Below are 12,066 nucleotides of genomic sequence, written 5' to 3'. Positions count from 1 at the left end.
GCTGAATCCATACCTTCTGGGGTACATGGTCTCCCTCATGATCCCTTCATCTGCTCTGTAAGCCATCCATGGGCAAGACTGAGGCATGAGATTAGTTCTCGTCTAGACTGAGGTCCCCAAGTGATGTGCAACTATATCCCCATCAATATGTCCCCAGGGAACAAAGTCTCTTTTGAACAATTCTGGCTGTTTAAAAAGAAAATGAATTGGTGGAAGCAGAGCTCTTGTGTCTGGAGTCATCTGATTTTGTGATCATATTTCACCAAGGCCATCCTCAGACAATTCTTTTTCAGTATCCAGTTTAATTTTTTAAAATACCACCCTCTCATTCATCTCTCTCTCTATGTTGGGACCCACCAACCAGCTGCTCTCCACATTCTTTGTTTCCCTTTAAAAATAATTTATTCATTTCTGATCACAAAATACAGGGAGGCAGCTGGGGCAGGGTGCACGTCGTCCCAGCCTGTGCGCATCTAGAAATACCTTTGTACCACGCCAGCCTCAGGCTGTCCCGCCAGCATTTTCCCACCTTCTGACAGCTGCAGAGTGTGGTCTGTGACGATGGGGGAAGTTCTAAACCGATGCCCCCTTCACAGCGCAGGGTTCCCCTCCAGTTCCACCTTTCCAGCTCACCGCTGCAAATAGTGAAACTGAAGGAACTGGTCGTTCTCTATTGGTTTTCTAAACTATTGGTTTTCTAAAACTCTCTTGTGAACAAGTAAGTCATGGACAAATTATGCCTTCCCAGCTCTTAGAGATGTTTACAGTCACTTTTTAAAGAAAGACCTTTCTTAAACAGGTGCGGTGACCCAGACAGCTAAGGTCCAGGCTCCCTGCGACACCTGGATGGTTGTCCTTGGGTTCCCCGCATCCCAGGTGGTGCTGGAGGCCGTGGGGAATAAACAGTCATTATTGCGCTCAGACCCAGCATCCCTGGAGTCTGTGTATTGCTCAGTTTCCTTCTCCACATTCTCTCTGGCCTGTCTCTGTAGCATCATGAGCTGCTCTTTCTTCCAGTAATGAATCTTGGCCTTCTCCTTCCTTTTCTCCTCCAGGGTGGCTGTCCCCTTCTGGTACTTCCAGCCAACCTCGTGAGCCAGGTGCCCCAGGCAGACAAACTTTCATGGAGGCTTCAGACACACCACCTTGAGGGAAGTGGGAACCACTGTCTGCTTTTTCTTGTCAGAGGGTAGCGGGGTCCCATCAAACACCTTGAGGCGGTCAGGGCGGCCTGGCCTCTCTTGGTCTTGTGGGCCACCTGCCTCCACCATCCACCAAAAGATGTGACTGAGGCCTGGATGTGGTAGGCTCTGCAGGCTGGGTTGGTGTTCCACACTTGTGGAGGAAGGCCAGGTACTTTTACTTGTTTCTGTAGAAAGTGCCAGAAACGTTCCCGCCCTCACAGTGCATGACCATCACCTTCCAGCACAGCAGCACCTGCACGGCCATGATGGTGTCTCGCGGCCCAGCAGATGGCCTTGGCCATTGAACACCAGATCTACCCTGCTGCCATCCTTGGCAGATGCCTGGGGAAGGCTTTTTTTCATTCAACAAATATTTATTAAGCACCTGCTGTTTATGTTATACAGGTCTATATGCTGAAAATACACCTGTGAAGGAAGCAATATTCCTATCTTCATAAACCTTACCATCATAGTGGAAGAGACAGAAAATTAATAACAAATAAGTAGTAATAACAAATCTGATATGGACCAGCACAAGGAAGGTAAGGCAAGGAGATGGAGAGAAATGTGGGGCGTGTTTTAGATAAGGGGGTCCGGGCAGACCTCTCTGATGAGGTGACACTGAGCAGGGACTTGAATGCTGAGGAGAAAGCCATGTGGGCAAAAATGGCACAGACACAGAGAGAGGGCTTGGCATGTAGGAGGGATGGTAAGTAGGATTGAGAGGAAGAAGAGGGGAAGTGTGAGACCAAATGGGGCTTCCGTAAGGAGTCTGAATTTCATCCTAAGTGTGAATGAGGCCATTGGATGGTCTCAAGCAGGGGAGTGATAATTTAAAAGGCCAACATGGCGGCTGTGTACAGAATTCAGGGTAAGTGGAATGAAGAAACCTAGTCAGGAGGCTGTTGTGGCAGCCCGGGTGAGAGATGACCACGGCTTGGACTAGGGAGGTAGTGACGGAGGTGGTGAGAAGGTGCTAGATTCTGGATACACTCAAGACAGACTAGATTGGACCTGCTGACGGAAGGAATGTGGGGTGTGAGGGAAAGAGAACAGTCAAGGAGGACCCAAGCTTTCCTTGTATTTTTATCTATGAGACAATGTCCTGCCCTGTATGCAGACTCGTGCTGGGCGCTGGAGATGGAAAGATGCACAAGACACAGTTAGTCTGCAAGGAACTCGTAGCATGCTACTACAGATGTCTAGACTTCTAGAGGCAAGTAGGGCATGCTGTGGGGTGGGCCGGGAGAAAACAGGTTGCTCTGTAGTTGGGACTAAGGGAAGATTTGAGTTTGAGTTTGAAGGGAGACTAAAAGTAGGGAAGAGTATTCCAGAAAGTGGATCAGCAAGAGCTCAGAGGGTTGTTGTGGGAATGGCGAGGGGTGCGGGGCAGCGATGGAAGAGGAGGCGGGGCAGGCAGGCTGGGGGGACCCTGGGTGCCACCCACGGAGTGAGCAATGCACCCTGAAGGCAGTGGGAGGTTTCTACGCAGCATGGATAAGGGTGATCCCTCTTCCCCATCTAACAGGGGAGTCAATTCGTGGGGCTTGACAAAGAAATTGCACTTGAACTAAAATTTACTAAAAGCATGTAGCTTTAATCAGAGTATCATGTGGTTTTAGATTCTTTTATCAACAAATGAAACTTCTTCTTGCCTTTTTGGTATTGGCTAATTAACACTTATTGGACATCTACCCTGCGCCAGGCACTGTGTGGACCGCTGGGAATTCAGTGGGAACACACAATGTCCTCACCTTCGGAGCTGGTTACACAAGGTGGAGATAGAGGAAATGATCTCAAATGTGATGTGTCATCAAGAGAAAAGTTAAAAACAAAAGTGAAGTGTGTAGAGAAGCATTTAATGGGGAGCTAACCTCACTTAGGGGTCCAGGGAGGTCTCCCTGAGGAAATGGGCTTTACGTGAAAATGAGGTTGATTAAATTTTTAGTATTAGCAGCAATATCATCTCCTATTTCTTCAATAATTTCTTTCAAGGGGTTGCTTCTCTTCTGCTTTGAATCATGACCAGGTCGTGCCTGTCTTGAAAAGAGAGAAAAACCAAACCTTTCACTTATATACACCCCAAACTGAGCTGCTCATTATCTTCCAGAATCAGCCATGCAATTCTGGCTTTCCTGCATTCATACGGTTCCCCCACGCATTCATTTGTTCAGGCTGGGAGCTACGTGGTGGAATCTGAGGGACTCCAATAGACTGCCATGGTTGAAACACAGGTTGGGAGGTGTGGAGTGGTGGGAGATGAAGCCATGAAGGCCTTCTTTGTTTGTCGGATGTGCAAAGGACTGTCGAGTCCATTCTGCAAGTACTGGAGAAGTACTGGCGGGTTTGAGCCTGACGTTGTAACGTCAGTATCCATGAACATCAGAGACGGGAAAGAGAACTGAAATCTCGAGTTGAGGCGGTGTAGATTTAAATCTTAGCTTTACTACCGACCAGCTGTGTGGCTTTGGGCAAATTGCTCAACCTTTCTGAGCCTAAGTGAGATAATATCTACCTCAGACATCTGTTATGAAAATTAAAATTACCCAAATTTTTGTAAGAGTTAAGTGAGCATCTAACACAGTTTCCGGCACATAGTAGGCACTTGTAAATAACAATGATAATAGTAAAAAACAGCTAACATTTACTGGATACTCACTATTATGCTAAATGTTGTGCATGCAGTCTGTCATTCAAATTTCACAACAATCCTACGAGGCAGGTAGTGTTATTATCTTCATTATAAGAAGATATATGAGGAAACTGAGGCGCACAGAGGTTAAGCGGCTTGTCCAGGGCTTGTCCCCTTCCACCCTTTTAGCCTTCATGTGATTGTTATTTAAAGTGCCCATGAGGAGTAAAAAGGAGAGGTGTGGCTCCACCACGTCCTTCTCAGAGATCCTGCAGGAGACGCTGGGAGCAGAGCTACAGCCAGAGCAAAGGATGAACAGTCACAGATCCTGGTCGGTCCACCCCCTGGATACTCCGACGGAGCCCAGGAGGCACTGGATGAACAGAGCCATCACGAAGGCTGCACCTGCCCCAGCTACCCTCGCAGGCCCCTCTCTGAACTTAGGCCCTGGGGCTGCTGTGCCCTGGCCTCCAGCAGCGCGTTCCTGATGATTGCACCCTTCCTCCCCATCAGGCGCTCACGACGCCAAAACCCTTTTCTTCTTACCACGGAGGTTGTGAAAGCTTCTGCAGCAACTCTGCTAATACAGAAAAATGGGGAGACCAGCGGAAACCAGCCAAGCCTGCACCGCGTTCACGCGCAGTGGGTCCCCAAGGCGCTTGTGGGGAGGGGGCGGAGACGGACAGGACAGGTACAGGTAGGGAGGGAGGGCACGACAGGAGCGGGGCTGAGGGCAGAGGGCGGTGGAGGGGGGTGGATGGGGTGGTGGGAGAGACAGCGAGTTTGCCTTAACTTAAAGGGGAGAGTGCTGGCTGGGTTCTGATAAAGGCTGTCCATGAATTTTTACTTCTGCAAAGTCCCAGGCCTTCCTAGAAACAAACCGATAGGTATCAATTTCCGTAGCATTTAGGGCTTATAGATAATGGCTGATTTCAAGCAGGTTTAATTTCATTGCAGCAAAAGATAAGGCTTTTCACTGGTGTCACTTCTTCAGAAATAATATCGAACCAAGAAGAAATACCGGGAATTCTGTGACTGTCGCTGCACATGATGGTTTATCAGGGCCCCAGATTTTTACAGGGCTGTGCGCATATAGAAACCCCCCAGTGTGTCAGCAACGCCTGCTGAGAGGGTTGTGCACAGCCCAGATAAGGGACGGCAGACGGGTGGGGGCCAGGGCCCACTCTGGGAAGGGCCCTGCCAGGTGAGCGCAGGGGGCTGTCGGTGAATTGCGGGTGGACACGGTGCAGACTCGGACATGGGGCCAGACGTGTGCAGCAGGCCCCCTGTTCCACACTGAGCTCCTGGGCTGCGGGCACATTTGGAGCACACCTGTCGCTTCACGTGAGAAGATGCTTCAGCTTCAGGGTCATCTCCTTGGAGACGCCTTTCTCCCCACCTTGTCCAAAGGGGTTATTTTCTAGTTCAGCTCCTTTGTTTCCTTCACAACGTCCGCTACAATTGATTTGTGTGTCTCTCTTCCTGGGATATGAATTCTGTTAGACGGAGACTGATCTGCGTTGTTCACTGTCGCGACTTCAGTCTCTCACACTGGGCTGGGCACACACTAAGTGGCCAAGAAATATCAACTGGACGAAGAATGAGCGGGTCAGCTGGGGATCACTCACTCTTTTGTCTTGAAAGTGGAACTGCATAATTTAGAGAAATGTGGAGACACCTGGCGTATTTGAAATAAACGTGTATGTTTCAGTAAATGCATCCAGGTCTGTATCCATAAGCGATCGTCGGATGCTATAAAATTCATATTTGGTTAAATTTTACTGCATTACTGTATTGCTAAATAAGAAAAACTTGAGGATATTACGCACTATATAAAATTTGTAGGGAAAAAATTTCTATGAATTGCTAAAACCTAGCTACTCAAAGGGCCCTCCGTGGACCAGCAGCACTGGCGTTACCTGGGCGCTTGCTAGAAACGCAGACTCTCGGCCTCGGCTCCAGAATCAGAATCTGCATCTCAACAAGTTCCTCCGTTTGAGAAACTGTGCTCTGAAAGATTCACACTTCAGCCGGTGAGACCATTCTGTCAACTGTAGGGGGCAGTTTACTGACGCCGAGGAAAGATCAGCTGTTTTGACCAGGGCGCAGAGGTGAAGGACAGTTCCAGGAAGGGTAAGAAATTCTGTGCTTCACAGGCTGGCGTTTGTCTTTAAATCCTAAAGGAAGACTGTTGATTAGTTAAGTGGGGGCGTTTTCACGAAGCACAACTCATGCCGTGTTACTGGCACAGCTGACACCGTGGAACCACGCAGAGTGTCACTCAGGACAGGACGGTGCCGTCCCGTGTCTGTCTCAGGTATGATGGCGAGAGGGTACCTGAACGATGTTAATAGAGAGTCATTTTTCACTTTTACAAATGATTCTAATTGATGTTTAATATTCACTTGTTATAGGATTTTTTAAAGCTTAGGAATTTAGTTAGCTGTCGTTACAGGGAACAGCTCGGAGCCCGTTTATCCAGTTCACACTGATATTCCTGAGACTGTCAGCGGGTCAGAACGGGCAGCTCAGTTCTGTTCAGTTCTGTTGCCCGGCTCCTCCTGACAACAAACTGAGAGAAGAATTAAAATGATGATGGACTCTCCCCTGAAAGCTGAGTTACAAAAAACTGCGATTTCCTAAATTGTAGATATGATTAGTGATGGAAAAAATAAGTGGTCTGATCTCTCACACTTGAATTAATCCATCAACGAAGCATTTATTCAGTGCCTACAGGTGCCAGCGTGGGTCCAGTGCTGGGGAGCAGAGACTAGTAATATCAGATTCCCGCCTGCAGTGGGACATTGTGACGTTGGTTTATCCACGACAAATCTCTTCCCGGCCTGGTGAAAAACCAGGAATTCTCTCTCTCTTTAATCAATTTATTCTGTGCTCTAGGTCAATAAGAGGATCAATCGCAATGAGAAAGTCTTGTTCTTTTTCATCTGGAAAATTAAGCTCCCTTTCCAAAATGTCCTTAGTCACTGATCCTCATGAGCGACGATGATCTTATCATCACTCTGAGCAGGTTGTTTTTATTCTGTGGGCCTCCAGAGCAGAAAGAAAATAATTTTCGAAGCTTCCTCTTTCTTGAATGTGCCTGGCACAGTGGTGCTAAACAGGCAATCAATCATCATAAATGGAAATAGTCGCCCATGGCATGATCTGATTGAGTCATTGAAACAATCACTCTGTGTTGACAACGGGTAGGGTGATTATGCCAGAGGAACTCAAAGGTGCTTGAAACAAATGAACTGGAGAAATTGCTTGAAAAAATGTGGCGGGTGGTTCTTCCAGGGCAACACACTTCCTTCCTTCCGGCTCAGTCTTGAAGTCTGTAGACCCCAGCGGACGAGGAATTAAGACGTTGCTAACTCTTTGGCCTTACCATTCGGGGAGGGGGCCCGACCCCACAGCTAACACCTGAGATTTGCCTTCAAAGTCTGCAGTTTGAGAGATGAACCTCACAGCGACCTGCTAATTTCATTCTGCAGGCTGCGGATTAAGCCTCACATTAACGTGTGGGTAGAGTCATTTAGAGGGCAGCTCCCAGCACACGTGCAACCGTTCTAACACAGACATTAGGCTTGAGCATGGAGGCCATTATTAGAAACAACAAGAATCCGTGCCAATGGGCTGCTTTGGCCCGCGCATTCCTGAGACATCCCGTGGGTGCTCCTGGGGCACCCCTCCAGAGCTCGTGCGTGGGAGCTGTTTTTGCATATATTTGCAAAGGGAAGCCCCGGAGGGTAAGCGACTTCCTTTGGGTTACCCTGCAAGCAGGGAGGGGTGAGGATGCCCCCGCGAGGCCCCCAGCGAAGAAGCGCCTGGACCAATTAGCGGCCGGATGCGGCTCCTCCCACGTGCGGGCGGGGCGAGGACCCTCTGCCTTAGAAAGAGCGATGGCTGGAGCGAGTCGCTGGGGAGGGGCAGCGTTATACTTCTCACCTGAGAAGTCTACGCGCTCTTTAAGTTTACCTGTTAACTTCCTTCTCTGCTGAATTCGCTTGGACTCGGAACGACTGGTGATTTGCACCGAAATAAACTGCTAAGAGGCTGACTGGAGAAGTGTTCCTCCCTTGAGAGGTCTTTCAATTCCGGAGGACTGGACAATTCCCGAGGAACCGCGAGGGACGCCTGCTGCCGTCGGTGAGCCCAAGGTGGAGGGGGAGCATGGGGGACAAGCCGGCCGCCGTCCTGCGCATCGTTCCATCCCCCCACCCGCTGCCTGGCTGAATGCTCAGGGTGTGTGGCTGGGGGAAGACCAAAGATCACTAGGTTCCTCTTGTTTTAGCCCCAGAGACCATGTCTACTTCTCAGCTGCAGCCTGCGTGCTTTCATGCGAGCCCCCCTGGGAAGGAAAATCCACCAGCCAGCGACGTTCGTTCAGGACCAGTTACCCATGATGCTGGGTCCTCTCCGCCTTCGACACTGAACATGAGGCTTCTGGAGGCTTCCTCAACTGGGAGCACCATGATAACACAACGCAAAACACCGGGAGGGCGTTTTCAAAAGAGAGACACGAATCTGGCCGAATGAGAAACATAATAGGAAATTCTTGAGGCTGGGAGCTTCGAGACCTCTAGCCAGGATGCTGCGAAGCTGCTCATTAGGGCTCCTCTCAACCTGGAAACCCAGCCTCCTGAACGCCAGACAGCCTGCTGAGGTCAGAATCTGCTAGACTTCATGCCCGGCTGTCCCTCTGGGTAGTTCATTTAATGGGCCTTTTTGAAATACGCCTTCCTGCTCCCCAAACCCTACAGAACTTTGCTCCTAGAGGGGAGCCTGTGCTCTGGGTGAAGTGAAGAGGTTTGGCACGGAGGAAAGGATGAGCAGTGGTGAGGCCTTCCGGTGGACACAGGCACGGGTGGTGTGATGGGCCGGTGGGAAGGAAGGCCGGAGCAGGCCAGGCTGCTCCCTTCACCGGGGGCTGTTTTCAAAGGCCGCAGGATGGTTCATTAGAATGCACACTCAAAGCATCTGTGAGTATGGGACACATGGTCCTACATGGCTTCTCTGATCCTAGATCAGTAGTTTAATTTCCTTTCTTCCTCTAAGAAGGCCTTTGAAGAGTTTTGCTCTTGACCCCAAAGCGCCGGGCTCATCCGGCCTTTGTTCAGGTGGTCGAGGAATGTGCTCTTTGGGTACATGTACATGCTTTGATAAATTCCCCCGAGAGCGACGTCATGATAATTTTATATGCTAAAATGGCAGCTTTTTCCCGTTCTGGCCACTGTGATAGGCCCTGGGCCAGTTGGGGCTGGCTGCTGCTGTGTAAGACAGTATTCTCTGCAAGGGCTTAGAGTCTGCTTGAATTCTGGGAGTCTCTGGGGGTTAGAGGCTGATCAAGAGGCATGAATTCCTCTGGGCTGTTGTAACATGGGTTTTCAAAGTCTGGGCTGTGGTATCAAATTGCCCCAGTTCCAGTCTCGGAGAGTCCTCCCCGATTGAGGGCAGCCAATGCTCTCTACGCCTTGGTTCCCTTATTAGTAAACTGAGAGGAACTGTAGTGGCCACCTCACAGAGCTGTGATGAGATCTGAGTGGGCTTGGTCACTCAAGGTGCCCATTCGAGTGCCGGATGCATGGTCAGGAGGAGGTAAACGCAAAGTCAAGTGGATGCTGTTGTTAGCCTCAGTCGGCCGGGTCCCCTAGGGATGCCCTGAAGGCCTGGCTGGACTGAATCTCCCGGCACGACTCTGAATGAGTCAGCTTCATCCAGATCCAGAGTGTACAGCTTGGGACAGCTTCAGATGCCAAATGCAGCTGACTGACAACTGCCAGACCGCCAAGGCCTGGGACTCCTTCAGTACATCAGTATACACGATATGCAGGAGTGTGCTAGCATCCTCTGAGACAAGCTGATTATGCCTTTGAGTCAGGCCAGCAGAGCACAACTCAGTGGAAAGAACGCTATCCACTGAAGTCGGAAGATGAGTCCATGTACATTTTCCATTGCTTACTAGCTTTGTGACCTTGGGCAAACCGCTTAACCTCTCTGGGCCCAATTTTCACAACTGTTAAATGTTAACTGCTTCCTTTGCCTTCTTCACAAAGTTGCCTTGTATGAAATATAGTCTCACGATGCATAACAACATTTCAGTCAGCAGCAGACCACATATACGATGGGGTCCCATAAGATTAGTACCACACAGCCTAGGTGTATAATCTAGGTTTGTATAATATACATCTAGGTTTTATATAAGTATACCCTATGATGTTCGCACAATGACGGAATTGCCTAACGACGCGTGTCACAGAATGCATCCCCATTGTTAGTAACGCATGGCTATAGACAAAGACCCTGTACAAATAGAGAGTGGGCTATTATTTTCCTTACCTGTGTCATCTCACAAGAACTCTTGAAAACAGGATGAGGAGTTTTTCCTTTGGCTATATTTTAGTGACTGGAATTGATATAAAAGGCTTTGGATCTCCCCAGGTGAGCTGGATGGCCCCTCCTGTTTCTGTGTGTGTGGCAGGTGGAGTAGGAGAAGGGAGGTGTCTGTGTGGGGTGTTTGCTCTCTGGAGCCTTATATCAGCCTTAAAGGTCATGAGAAAGTTGCACCGGGAGCTTAAGATTCAGATTACTTTTTAGAATTGTAGCTGTTCTCTTGACCTCTGGAGGTGGAAAAGATTGGTCGAAATCTCCATTTATATCCACTTGAAATAACTGACAAGGCGGGACGGGGGTTCTGGGTTCAGAGAGTCCTAGAGGATGGTGCGTCAGCACCTTCTTCTTTATTCGCATTTAAGCTTGAACAAGTCAAGCGAGTCAAAGGTGTTTTAAGGGAGATGCCGCCAATGTCTTCACGGTCAGCTTCTCGCAGTTTGTTTAGGAAAGAGTGAAGCCTGGTCTGGCACTTTAATTTTGGCAATGCCTTTCCCTAGGACACAGGAATCCACAATTTACCAAGAGGAAATAATTATAAACCTCAAGAGGTGTGAGTGTCAAGTCTCAAAAACTTAAAAACAGAACTGACGTACTTTTGGTGTAACTATCACTTTTACTAAGTTTGATTTTCACCAAACTCTTAACCTAAAGCAAATGCAAAAAGGATAATGACAAGGAATGGATCAGGCCAATTACTCAAGTATAAATCTCGTCTCTTTCAAGTTCTAGCTCATTCTTGTTACTCTTTCATCTGCTCAGGGTAGCTTGATTAAAGGTAAATGGAAAAAAGGGGTAATTTGTGTCATAACTTGCACTCCTATTAGGAGGAGGACATCTTTTTCCCATTATTTTATGAGAAACATTCATTAAAATAATGTGATTTCTGTCCTCAAAATTTACAACACTATTAGTGTTCCCTTTTCAGGATCCAGAGTTCCCAGGGCATTCTTTCTCTTTGTAAGATTGTCATCAATTATTTCTAAGTGGAAATAGTGCTGCTTGAAGTAGGAGGGGTGTGTATGTGTGGGGGGGTGGGTGTGCGTGTAGGGCTAGAGCAGACACCTCTTCTCTCCCTTCCCACCCACAGGGTGGTGGTTGTCCCTGGCATTCCAGGGACAGAATGACAGAGCTGTAAAAGCCACCCACAATGGCATTCGCACATCCTCAGACTCCTGCGTCACCTTTTGCTGAACACTAGCGATCCACTCAATCTTCACGCAAGTTTTAGGATAGCTTTTTATTCCTGTCTTATTTTTTTTCACAGCAGTACGGAAGACTGGTTGGTATGGCAGTAGAGCGAGGAATCTTTCATTCCTTTGACAGAGGTCTTTGGAGTGACTATCAGATGGTAGGGACTCAGAGTACAATGGTCAACAAGACCACGTCAGTGCCCTTGTGGAGCTAACATACCATTTCAGGGGGCAGGTAATGTTTGGCAAATGCACAGAGGCTTCCACTGAGCCATGGAGTCAGAGAATCAATGACGAAGTCAGTTTGACCATTCAAAGGACCTCAGGGTCATCGTTTGCTAAAAGTGGGAATAAGGTCAAATGGGAATGGAAACTTAGGACTCAAGAGAATTCAGTTGGCAAGCCTCCCACGGAAGCTTGAGGATGAGTCCAAGTGGCAGAGACATAGGTATATGAGACTGTAACAGGTCCACAATGACCTTTGGTTGGAGGGTCTCATTTTCTTTAGTTTCTTTATTCATCCATCCATTCATTCAAACAAACATTGAGTGGCCTATTCATATCCCTCAGGCAGGACAATGTGCTGGCCGTTGGAATATGAAAATGAAGTTAAAAACTGCTCTCTCTGACCTTTGGGGGCTCACATTTTCATGAAGGGAGAAGGACA

General features: G+C 48.5%; 1 protein-coding gene and 1 pseudogene across 15 annotated transcripts in view; both read right to left on the bottom strand.

Moving 5' to 3' along the window:
* The window catches only part of MAGI2 (membrane associated guanylate kinase, WW and PDZ domain containing 2), a 1,255,661-nt gene that overhangs the window by 27,294 nt on the left and 1,216,301 nt on the right, over positions 1-12,066 (bottom strand). The gene's annotated exons all lie outside the window — the stretch shown is intronic.
* On the bottom strand, positions 669-1,679 carry LOC103540128 (large ribosomal subunit protein uL13 pseudogene; annotated as a pseudogene).

Source organism: Equus przewalskii, chromosome 4 (genome assembly GCF_037783145.1).
Source record: "Equus przewalskii isolate Varuska chromosome 4, EquPr2, whole genome shotgun sequence".
Lineage (NCBI taxonomy): Eukaryota > Metazoa > Chordata > Mammalia > Perissodactyla > Equidae > Equus > Equus przewalskii.
Note: the sequence above shows the minus strand (reverse complement) of the source record. Positions and strands in the feature narration are given on the sequence as shown.